This window comes from Platalea leucorodia, assembly GCF_965183815.1.
Source record: "Platalea leucorodia genome assembly, chromosome: 4".
Classification (NCBI taxonomy): Eukaryota; Metazoa; Chordata; class Aves; order Pelecaniformes; family Threskiornithidae; genus Platalea; species Platalea leucorodia.
The window spans coordinates 50,261,659-50,275,025 of record NC_138826.1 but is presented as its reverse complement, the minus strand read 5'-3'; the positions used below and the strand labels follow the sequence as shown (position 1 = coordinate 50,275,025).

Genomic DNA, 13,367 nt, shown 5'->3' with positions numbered 1-13,367 from the left:
TCCTTTTCTTCCTAAGATGCTGCATTAATATTAGCGTTAGCAGAACTAGCCTTATAAACACTGAGTCAGCAAAGGTTCCTTTGTTTCCGAGCCTAGAAATTGTATCTGTTTCTGGAGTGCAGAAATTATAAGAAGAAAACCAGAAAAAAATAAAACCACAACTCTGGTCTACTATCTAGCCCGTGTGACTTTTTCTGGCTCCTACTTAGGATGTTTCATCCTGCTAGGCCCAGACAAACCTGGGTACTGGGACATCTTCCAACGCCCTAGTAGGCTGAGTTTCAGAAAAAGCCCCAGTGTGCCTGTGTCCAACGTAGCCCCAGCTAAAGAGTTCAAAATCGCCTTCTCAACCCACCCCACTTAGTTGCTGCCAAGCCTTAAAGACAGTAAAATCCTCATGTGCTTCAGATTTAGCTATTAATATTCTCTGGACACCTGAAGGTTTGCTTCTCAGCAAGCCTGGAAACATCACCTTTGAGGTGTCAGCAACTCAGTGCCTAGAGTTGAATCCACAAGTGCATGAAGGTATTGCACAGTACAATGTCCAGCTCTTAGGTGCCTTACCGCAGTTCTTAATTAGGCATCCAAGTTTCCCTGTGTAGGGTATCCAAAGAGTATGACAAGGCAGCTTGGGAAGAAATTTGCAAACCAGCACCCTAGGGCAGAAGATAGATGTCTAGATAAATGTCTAGATAGATGTGCTCAACAGGAGTGTTTTACTGCGTTACTGACTCCAGGCCTTGGTACTTTGCTCTGAAAGAGGAGCTCTGCTTCATTCCCACTGGGATTCACCTCCCTGAGCCCCCTCCTGGAGACTAATCTGCGTTCAACCACTTTTGTTCAAAACACACCCTAAGAAAGCTGTGCTTTCCTTTCTTCCTCCTTCCCATCTTTCCCTTCAAACAGTTTCTCAGGAGTTCAGTCACCTATTCCGGAGAAGGAAGACTTCAGTTCCTACACTCACACGTGGATCTGTAAGCCATATAACTATCAGAACATACTTGGGAGAAAGACTCTCCTTCCAAACTTTTCTGCTAAATTAGTCAGTGAGAGAAGGAAGAATGTGGTCTCGTGGCCCTGTGGTTAGAGAACGCTTGGGGGGAAAGACAACTGACAATTCCAATCAATGCTTTGGCCACCTTGTTGTTCAACCCTGTTAACGTGATAGCAGTTCTTACAATGCCCCAATGAGTTCAGTGAAAGTCTGTGCATGTATCCGTACAGAGATCGTTGCAGAGATCAGGACTTCAACCCAGTCATTCCCAGAGCTAAAAGGGAAAGAATTGTATTCTTTTTTGTTGTTGTTGTTGATTGGACAATGGTATCTTAAATCAAAATAATTGCCAGGGAGATACAAAGAGAGCTTTACTACCTGAAATTTTTATTAATTTTTTAGACTGACTGGCTCTTACTCAAACAGGGTTATTTATATCATGCCATTGACCCAAAAAGCAAGAGGTTGGTAAGGGATGCTACTCAGGTCTTCAGTTACCTTCTACTTGCAGACATGAAAGTTCTGTATAGTCTACACCCTGACACCGTAAATTGAAAAATCATAAAAATTAAGATGAACAGGTTACAAAGATGCTTTATTTTTTAAAATGAAAAGCAACTTGTCAAAGAAAATGTAATAATAATAATGATTAATGGTATACTAAGCCTATTGTATTGTTATTAAGAAAATGGTTAGAGACATGCTAGTGATGTAATCTTGTAGATTAACTCTGCTGGTACGAATCTCACTTCACTATACTTGACTTCAGTGGAGATATTCCAAATTCACACATTTGAAAATGGTCATAATATTTGTTGAGTAATATTTTGTTATTAAGAAGACTTATAAACTTAAACTTATTGATGGACGTCATGTATATCAAGACAGGTTGATTCTGGTTCTATGTAATAACTTCTAAATTCAGAAACAATTTCTGGACTCAGGCTAGAGGAACTAGAGTTTGAGCTCATATTCCTCAAGACTTGAGAACAAAGTGTAAACACTTTGAGCCATCATAGTGGTGGTTGAAAGCCACTTACTCGGGCTTTAAAGCCCACATTAAGAACACAGATATAGCGGAGACCTGAAGCTTTTTATCTTCTCATACTTATTAGGGAGGCTGGGCTTTTCTTTTCCAGCCATACTAACAAATGCAGTGTCTAACCTCCCGTATAACAAGAAACATTAAAAAGTGATACAAGTCGACAGAATATAGATTATTGGCTTATATTTTGAAAAGACAAATGCAGGGGAAAATGAATATAGTAATGTTTCACTCTGAAGAAAACATTATGAAATCAGCAAATAGGGTGGTGGCATTTTATTAGAGCAAATGCTAATTAATTACCACATACAGTCTTGTAAAATCATACCCCGTAGTATCTCTGCCAAATTTCTACAATATTCTAATTACTATTATGCTAAAATAGCTGTCTTTTAAAAATATTTTCGTGTACTGATTCTTTAAAGAGAAATGAATATTATCTTAAATTAAACAAGGCTGACTTGTGGTTTTATTTTACATCTGTAAACATTTAAGTAAACATTTAAGTTAAGACCCTTAAATCATCATTACCACTTCAGCAAACTACAGGAAACACAATGTTACTTAAGTCTTATCAACGCTGTCATGCACTTTCTGGTATTACCTATTCAATCACTGCTAGTTCAGTGATCTTGTATGTGAAAATGAACTTATCTCCAATCCAGCCAGTCTCATTGTTTGATTCAGTGAGGGATGCAACAATCAAATTGTTTGTAATATCACAATCCATCACTATACGTGCAAATTTGATGACACAGTCACTGAACTGGGGTTTTAATAAAATCAAACACGAGAAACAGGCTAAACAGAGGTCTATAATAAGGATCTCACTGAGAAAAAAAAAACAAAAAACAAAAAACAGTTGTACCCATTAACTAAATGTCTTGTATAAAAGCAGTGGGGACATGTTCTTGCTTTCACTGGTCAAATCTCCAAGGACAATATTTGGCCAAAGAATTAGAATAATCAAAAAGATTAAGACCCTAGCACAGAAAAGCAGGTAATACAAACTCAGTTACAAGCACATGATTAATCCTACTGACACGTGAATTACATCCATGTTAAACTCAGGGTTACGCTCAAGTGAAGGATAAACTTGAACTTGTTTACTGAAATTATTGATATTGAAGCCTGATTGTAAGATCAACAAAAAGAATTTTGGTTTGTCTTACCTTGCCTGGTACCTGGCTTATTTTAAAAGGGTCTATGTTTCAGTTTTCATAATGATAAAAATCCAAGTCCAATGCAAGCCTTTCTACTCAGAGGGCAAAAACGTGACTCGACTACAGCGCACCTTCTGCACAAGAATTATCTGCACTGAAGGAACATCAAGCCCAAGAGTGATTTAAAAGCAGTCAAAGAAGAAAGAGGCTCATGATAAATAAAAGTTAGTAACTAGTCTTTTCCCACCCATACACACATATATGAGTATCAAAACCACACGATATAGCTGTTAACAGGCATCCGCCAACACTCTGTCCTTGTCACTGATGGAAATTGAAATATATCTGTCTTGCCATTCAGCTATTCTCTAAATTTAGAGATGAACAAATTTGGTTAAATTTGGATCAGATCACTTTCTGACTCACATTATCCTGCAAGTTAGCAATCCTTCACACGTCACGCAAAAAAGGCCACTGAATGTAATACATAATCTCTTACCCTTATGAGGCACTGCACACAGCCAAAGCAAGGGATACAAAAATACATTGTTAAACAACAGGAAACCCATACAAACAATTCTGATATAAACAGCAGAACAGTGCCTATGTGTTGAAATATGCATTCAGAGAGCCAAATCTTTAGTGGAAACTCACAGAACTCCATCATTTTGAGCACAACTCTCTCGATTCTTAGGCAGTGAAGGTCTGCCCTTCCGTATAGGAATATCTCCGCCAGCAGATTTTTTTTTCTTTCTCTCTCTCACATACACAAACACTTTTAATTGCTTATTGTGCAGCAATTTAACTTGAATTTTTATAAAATGGCTGTGATGTGAAGAAAAGATAACAACTAAACCCTAACATCAATAAGTGCTAATAAATATTAATATAACATAAGCACCACTTTTATTGCAATGTGAAACCAGTTTATTATCCACAGATGAAATCAAATTGCTGCCTTTATTACTGTCAGGAATGACTTCTAAGATATTTCTATTTACTACTTGAGTATTCATCAGCACTCTGTATTTACAGCATCTAGTCTCTCTCTCTCCCCCCTCTCCCCCCCATTTATACATAAAATAATTTAAGAGCAGTATTTTCTGATACAGTTTTCCAATTAATTTAAATACAGACACAAATGCACATTATGAGATTAGTAGCAGACCAATTGCCAAATCCTGATAGAGTTATAAACACCAACAGGAAATCTTATCATGCTTGTATTTGCAATATGAACATTGAAAGAAGATAAATACAGAGTTTGCAGTCTGGTATCAAACACTCAAATTCCTGCAAATTATTCAACTACCCCACAAACTCCACAGATAATGAAAAAAACTCACCTTTTGACAATAAATAGAACTAAGACGTCTGGCGATATTCCAAAGCCTTTCATTTCCTAAAGTGGTGCCTTTTATTAAAGTAACAGTACATGTAGAATAAGTGGATGTTTTTATGCATCCTGTAATTTAGAAAGCCTAAGAGATGATTTTCCCACCCCCAAAGTTGATCATCTTTCATTATTACAAACTGCACTTCAAGTTTGAATCACACAGCCCTCAAATTTTCTATCCATCCCCTCGCATTCTTGCTCCCCCATTTTAAATAGAACTAACTTGAAAATTCTGACATTTTCAAGAATGCTTGCCTGGTAATTTCCGTGAGGCACAGACAGCCTCCAATTACAATGAAATAGCTACAGTGTATTACCATTTTTAGAGCATTCTTTGGTTTTCTGAAGTGAATCAAAGCTCTCCATGGGAGCTACTCTGATTAGCGTCAAAACAATAATGTGCTATAAACTCTCAGCATTAGAACAAGGGACTCGGAACTTTGTTTACATGGATGATATGTAAGCATGTATAAAAATATCACAGAAACTTCCATAAGGGGACTGCCTATATATTCCTACATTTTAAGACTTTCCTTATCAGGAAGTTAAAATAGCTCCCAAGAAAAGGCATGCAACTCAAGCAAATGCATTTCCCTCCGTTAACCTGGTGTCTTTTGTTTGGTTCTCTATACACAGGCCAATTAATTACTTCTGGCTATAAGGACCTAGATATACAAACAGGCTGAGAGCTCCGTCATTCTTCTGCAGTATCAGGAATCACTGACAAAACAAAAGCGGTTTTAGTTAATCTCCTTCCGCTCGTGTGCCTCGGTAGAGACTCTTCCCAGACACTTGCAGGAGGAAAATCCATTCCATAAACACTGAAGTAGCACATCCCTACCTACATCCCACTTCACATGAACCTGCAGAGGGGACGTTTAGTGACAGGAAGGTTGCAGAGGACAGAACCATAGTACGGTCTCCAAAACTGGGACTTGCTATTGTTTCCTGGTCGTTTAAGTTCTTGCAACGTGGTGTTTATTTGCCAGTCCCCACAGAAACATATTTGGAAAGGTTGCTCCTAGATTCTTACAATGAAGCGTCAGACAGTCAGCGTGACTCCACTTTTGCTTATCCTTTCCTGCTGAACACTCCACTGCCTTCACTGGAAATTTTTGGCTATGTAAGGAATACCATGTTGGGCCTAATCAGGTGTTATTCAGTTGCTGAGAGTCTTTATTCAGTCTTTGATACCAGTGGGTGTTTGACCCTATTGTAGACCAAATGAAAATGCAGATTAAGAAAAGCAGAAATCCATGCACTTTAGATGTATTGACCATATACATACATCTGGGATATTTAAAAGGAAGCCATTTATAATCAGGAAGCATAAGTGCTTATTCTGAATCTGACATTTAAATATCCCATCAACAGCAACCAGCATTGCAAAACGGTTTAATTAACCTGAAAGAATGTAATTTTATGCTATTTAGCAAGAAATATAAATTTTAAAGTGCTTTTACGCGGTATCTATCAGAGTAGTAAGGCCAAATCCTGCTCTTAGCTACCCATATTTAAATACGGAGGAAATTCATGTACCTCCCTTAATAAACCTGCAACTAAGATGGTGTAAATACAAGCAGAATCTGTCACACATACTCTATAATCCATTTCCTAAAATTACCATGCTCTTTACAACATTCTAATGGTAGAGTTAAAAGTTAGCAAAGCCCCAGTGACAGGATGGATCACTGGATGGCGTGAGGGGCTGTGAATCCTTGTGGTTCCCCCTCTCCCTGTCTTTTTCTTTATTATTTTTAACTTAATTTGGCTGAGCCACCTCTCCTCTCCTACATTTACAAATATCTCCTGAAGACAACTTGCCTTAAAGCTATCAAAGGATGATCCAGGAGACTGAATAGGTGATATTGAATCCTTTGAGATCCAAAACTAAAATAATCCAATGTCTTTGTCCTACTCATACTCACAGTGTGGCTGACATCCTTCTGAAAGCCTGAGAGGTGTGCTCCACTGGACGAAACGTAGGACTGTGATGTATGAACCTGGGCTCTGTCCTGCTGTGTGACCCCAGAAGTCACTTCATCTCTCTGCACTCCGATTCCCCAACAAATTTTGTCTTGCCTGCTTGCATTATGTGCTCTTTAGCAGTCGCTCCCTCCAACAGGTATGCCTTCAGTGTCTGCCATGGAGACCAAACAGGAAGGCTAATTGAGCAGTTAATATGCTACTAAGACTCTGCTTCAACTCTCTGCTCTATAAGGGCATCTGTGCGTCCCCAGGCAAGACACTTAGGCCCAGGTACCAGAATTTCCAATGGGATTTAGGACAGGGAATACTTCTGATAGTCTCTACCTCTGCCTGTCATAATCTCTGCAAAGTTCTTGATGAAAAATTCCCTATCTATGCTACTGTTCTGCACAGCAGCTCAAGTGGGATCCCAGAGAAGGATTTTGGTCCTTAGGAGCTCTCTGCAGGTTCCCCTAACACTGTCTAGTAGGACCATACATCTACGTACTTCTACTGTCTACAGTAACTCTGGTTTATGAACCCATGGGCATGATGGCATGGGCAGTAGCACAACCACCTCATCCTTGGGCCTGCTCGTTCAAAATCTTCCTGCCACAGGCTTTCTCTGTATTTCTCTCCTGTATTGTTCTTTCTAACAGAACACTGTTACCACACCAAGTTGCCCTCATAAACTGGCAGAAGCAGATAGTTCAGAGTGCTAATTTGGCCCCCGTTTCACATTTCAAGAGATTGTAAAAAACAGCGCAATATGGGGAAAGTCAGTAGGAACTATCACCCACACAGACCAATCATTGCTCTGTTCCTCCAGGAGAGACATCCAGAAACCAGCACAGTACCAGATAAAATGAAGCTCAAGTAAGCCCTCAACAAAACTCCTCAACATCTTGAAATTCATGAACCATTGCTGATCAACGCATACCTGGAGAAAGATACAACTGATGTGACAGTAAGACCAGAAGCCATGGACTCCAGAAACGGCACGATTTTTTTGGTACACTACAGACAGCCTGGTACACTTCTGATGCCAACAAGACTGCCGGTCCTCCTGTGGATTGCCAAAATGACCATGGTAGTCATAATCCATAATGCAATGTCTTCATTTTTCCCCTCCCCTAGACCTATGCGGAGCCTCTGGATCTTTCTTTTGTCCTTCCCTGTGCTCACTAGTTATCATTTCTGCCTGCATCTTGGCACGCTGAGATCAATGTGGATGCTGAAGATTGAGCAGCTGATCAAGAAGGAAGTATGAGGCAGATGAGTGAAGAGCTATGGCAAGAGCTATAAGGGGCCGTAGCATGCTCCAAGGACTTGTGGGACAGTTCTTGTTCCCAAGGATGCTGTGTGCAGCATGGACATGTCTGAAGCATTCTCAAAATGACCGAAAAGGCCAGTAGTGTGGCTGCCAATATGCGGATCCTGCCTAAGGCAACCCTTGGGAGCTTCCTGTGAAGAAGCATAAATGGATCCTTTATTTCTCGGTTTTCCAACAGCAAAATGTGGAATAATAGCACCTTAGTCATAATAGCTCCATATTGTGAGGATAAATTAACTATTGCCATGTACTCAGACACTGTGGTAACATGGATCATAGAAAAAAGCTATATATAGCCACATAACCAATACAGAAAAATATATCTATAAATAAAACCTCTAAGTACTACTGCAATACAAATAATAAATAAAAGCCAAAAAGACTTAGTCATACACGCAGGTGGATTTCCAATTATGGAGGAAGCACTTTTACAGAGAGCAGAGTGGAGCACATTAAGTGGGATGGTGAAGCGAAAGGTAATAAATCATTCTACAAATAAATTATTCTGAAAAATAGCCATCACAGGCTGAGGTATGTTCTTAAACTTCTGGAATGAAGTTTTTTCTAGTAAACTGAATATACAGATAGCTAAGAAGTATATATGAGCATCCTCCTACACATATAAAAGCCACTTTTTCCTGAAAAAAAAAAAATGGATACCCATGTAGCCTGCTCAATCTAAACACGGATACAAGTAGTTCTTTGAGCTGTGGAGTTAATGAAGCATTTGTGGAGAACAGTTTACTATCTTGCCAAGAATTTATAGCGCTATAAATCCTCATACTGTATTTTACTTTGAAATAACCTCCCTGTACAGACAAGCCCCAAGTTGCAACAGCACATGTGCATGGGGAAGCTTGCCAAACTTTTCTCCGGCTGACCCAGGGAATACACGTGCGGGAAGGAAAGCACGGAGAGGAGCAGGAGGCAGATTTTATGCTGTTGCTTGTGAGTCCTGATGGACAGGGAGTCAGTGCCTTGCTAAGATGTTTTCTAAGAGCCGCATAGAGTGATAGGGGACAGAGCATCACACCAGGATCACAGACAAGAGACAGGTCTTTTATTACAGCAGTATCCAAGTGTTCCTGCACCTAATATTTACTTTGCACTTTAGAAGCCTCTGGGACTTACGGTAGGCGACCAGTGCGCACACAGCACCTGACAGGTCTATACAGAGAATACTGTTTACGTTGACAAAGCGAGAGCCAGTTCTGGCAGCGCTCTCACTCCAGGGTCATGGGTAAGTTTAAAGCCAGCAACGCCGGGCTGCGCAAAGGTAGCTAAGCTAGCTGCAAACAGCGTCTCTCTGGAACTAGAGAAGTGGAGCTGCCTGAGAGGCAAAGGTTACCTTGAGCAGTACCCAGTGTACTGCTTCCAGGACTCCCAACTACCTCTGCAGAGCCGCTCTGCGCCACGGAGCAACTTTGTGTGTCTGTATCATGGTGCTTCATCGCCCAGTGCAGATACGCCTCTCTGGTGCTTTTTTCTTTCACTACAGCCTCTGAAAAGCAGCCGAGTGGTCTGACAGCTGTATTCCCCCCTCTTTGCTTGCTCTCCCAAGAGCTGGCTGATCCAACTGTCTTTCAAACAGCCAAAAGGCTTTCTGCTTTCCCCAAACTAGGTTCTGGGATGCCTGCTGGCCCTCTCTTTTGCTATTTAGAAGAGAATGAGGAGGTAGCAGAGGGGCATTTTCTTTACCCGGTACATTGTTCCAGCACAGCAGATGGGACTTTGTCCTTCAGCAAAGCAACCTCAGATCCTGCTTTCAGTCAGGAAATGGTGGCTAGAATAGGAAATAGCAAATACCACATAAATACAATAAAAGTATAATTTGAGAGGTTTATATTCAAATCTCTTTATACCAAGAGTATTTTGTAGGTACAGGCATGCTGATATCCTACGACTATCCAGTAGCTCTAGGGCATTCTCTGTACAGTGTAGCAATAGTTTTTCTCTGAAGGCAAAGCACTCCTAGCATGTATACAGCATATGCCAGCAAAATCCAGCTTATGCCAGCAAAATTCTGCATTTGCCAACATAACTTGCTCCAGATCATCCAAATGAAGCTCTCAGCTTCATTTCTCTAAGTGGGAGAAAGAGCTATACTCATGACATCCCTGCACGTACACTTTCATCAGTGTAGCTCCATCAGTCATGTCTTCATACACTGGATTGACACTGAAAGGCTGCCAAGGAACAGTGTAGACGTAGCGCTAGTTTCTGGAGCTCACGATTTCCAATGCTTACAGATGTCAATCTTTGTTAATATCGCAACATTTCCTGCGTCTAATAAAACATGGGATAAATATCTAAACAATCGTCTAGTATCTGTTATGCATGTAGTGATTTAGATACTTTTTTCAATGCAGATATGGCTTCCATTACAGTTAACAATGTTTGAAAATCACGTTAAAAATCTGCTGGGTAAACAACAGCCTAAAATGAAAGCGCTGACACGCAGCTGCCCAAATGAAAATTCTGTAACAAACTTACATTTAATCCTATCCATATTTGAAAGTTCTGTATTTAGATTATAGTGTTTGATGCCCTATTTTTTCTGCTGAGTTTCATTTAGCATTTCACTCTTCCTGCTAGATACCACTTGAGATGACCGTGTACACATCCTGATCCCCTTGAATGCTTTCGAGCAGAAACCACTGTTCAGAAACTCATAACATTACATTTCATGCCCTTGCCCTTTCCCTCACTTTGCAGATGCAGAGGAATAGGCTACACTACACCAGTAATCTCATTTACTACTATCAGCTTGCCACCTTAACCCAGTTTGCAGAAAGCTGTCATTATCCTCCATCTCACAAACTTCATACATTTCAGCAGAAAAAAAAATACTTTTCTGAGCCATAGCGATACCACAAAAAAAAAAAAAAAAAAAAAGAAATTAAATGCTTATTAATAAATGTCAACAATAAAATTTCTCTCCGACACTACAGTGCTAGTAGTTAAGGTGTTACTGCTATTGATTTGTAATCACCACTCCAGGAACAATCAAGAACACTGAGCATGAAGCAAGAATAGATTTTTTTTTTCCATTGGACCAGAAAAAGAAACCTTGCAAAACAAATTTAATTTGGGTAGAAGAGTGATAATTAACATGCAATACAGCACTAAGCTTCCTGACAGCTTAGGACCACAGGTCAGCTTGCATTTTTTTACATTTACAATTCAATATTTCTAATTGTTTTTATCCATGCCTGCTGACTATTCTCAAAAGATAAAACCACCATAGTCCTCTGCTTCAGAAACCTGCCATTGCTCAGCTACTTCTTCCATAAATTACTAACATAATCAGAGACACTACATCACAAAACTACAGTTGTTGAAAACTTGTGAAGACATGTCTAAAGAAAAACACTGGACATCTTCCTCTAGCAAAACCGAGCCAAACTCCAAATGCTGGGCAATATTCCCACGCTATGCCAATAGCAGCAAGCTTCTGTTTAAAATGAAGCTGTTCTTTGCAAGAAAAGTTGTAATGCCAGGGCAAATACCATTTCAGGTTTGAGAGAACATATAGAATAGAAACACGTGCACGAGCGTCAGGGCTTTGCTCCAGCAGGTTGTAATACACTGCTGACCGCAGCACGTCCAGGGCTGTGGAAGGTGGAATTGGGACCTGTTTGCCCTTTTGAAAAGATAAATGGGAAGCACCACGGATAATTCAATAGCACACCAGTTTACCAGGTTAGAAAGTCTTTTCCTCAAACAACACTTGCAGAAGTTACAAGTTTGCAGCCAACTGTTCTAACCGGGACTGCTCTCCAGCACCTGGGACTGTTATTTCACTATTCAGGCTAAATACATTAGATGTTATTTCACGCTTCTTCCTTCGCTGTTTTGATTCTTTTCTTCCTATGGCTCCTGACAGTGACAGTAAAAGACAGTCCTTCGCAAAATGACAGACCACTGAAATATGGAAACTTTTATCTTTTATATGATTATCATTTATATAGTTATTTTCCAGGATTCTAAGAAATATCTACTGGGATAGCTTCAAGTATCTTTTCAATAAAGCATAAACAACACCTTCAATAAAGGAAATTACCCAGCATGAATACAGAACAGCAATTCAAAACTGAATTCCCCACACAGCTAGTTCAGTCTAACAGCTAAAGACAACGCCATTTCTCCAGAAAAAGTGACAGGATGATTTGGTTCCCAAAGTGGCTGGATGTGCTTTCCCATTTGTTAGCAGATGCAGTAGGTGCCGGTGATTCCCTGTCCGGTGTTTAGGAAGGGGCTTCCTGGGTATTAAAAAGCCTCGTGCATTCCAGCGTAACCTTGATTTACAAACGTCTTCAGGTACAGCTTGCCTGCTGCCATTATCTATGTTGTCTTCTTCTTTCCTGATTATTAGAGATTGATATCCTGAGCTTGTGAAGGGGAAAGTACAAAAAACAGACTACCACAACCTCTATGTGCAGAAAGTAAGAGAAGAAATCCACATTTCCAATGTTAGCAGTAATAGTTTACATCCTCTTCTCCAAAGTTTTAGGAAGGCTTTGTCACTTTCTTCACATTTTAACTTCATTAGCATCATTTCCCTCTCTTGATGCACACCATGACTGGAGTAAAAACTTCTCTTTTGTGGCTGTTAACGGACTGCACAAAACGATGTGTCCGCAAACAGCACCCCTTCCTCTTCCACCCTCCTTTCACTAATTCAACCCACTTATTTCATAGTTAGATTACTGCAAACATAAGCGTTATTAAACATGTACATGTAGATATACACCTGGAGCTGGACGCAACAGCCCGGCAGCCTGCCAGCTCCCGTACAGTTTGTGCTTTCGCTCCCTCTGCCTAAGCGAGGGAAGGTACCGGCACCACACCAAGGACACCTGAAGCGACGGCCCAGCCAGGGGACCCTCCGTCCCCACAAGCTGTGCTCACAACATGGCAACCAACATTTCTTTACATATATATACCTTGCTGGTTTTAAGAACTGCTTCTTAATCAGAGAAGTAGCCACCGGAGGTGGGCAACCGGGGGCGAGCAACCAGCGGCAGCCAACTCCCCCCCGCTCAGCGTGGCTCTCCTCGACCAGGGCCCAGGTCCCACGTCCCGCCCGCGCCGTCCGAGGCGAGGGGACCTGCCTGTCCCCCAAACCCGCCGGACACCCGCAGCCCCGGGCGACAGCCCAGCTCCCCGCTCCCGGGCAGGGCTGGGGAGTCCCGCGACCCCCAAGGGGGCAAAGCCCCACCCTCGCCGTGGGGCGGAGGGTCCCCACAGCACCAGAGGGAGACTCCCCCCTCCCCCTTCCCGGGCGGCGGGGCGAGCCTCCGTACGCCGGGGGCACTTGGCGGGAGGGGGGCAGGTCCCCGTCCCCAGCACCTCCCGTAGCCCTGACACCCCCGGGCCCCCCGCCCCCGGCAGCCGCCCCTCCCCGCCCCGTCGGGGCGCCGGCCCCGCCCCCGCCCGCCCCTCCCGCCCCCCGCGGCGGCGGAGCC

General features: G+C 41.7%; 1 protein-coding gene across 4 annotated transcripts in view; it reads right to left on the bottom strand.

Annotated features, from left to right (window-relative positions):
- PHF21B (PHD finger protein 21B) overlaps nucleotides 1–13,367 on the bottom strand; it is a gene marked incomplete at both ends in the record, with an annotated part of 165,933 nt that overhangs the window by 52,552 nt on the left and 100,014 nt on the right. The gene's annotated exons all lie outside the window — the stretch shown is intronic.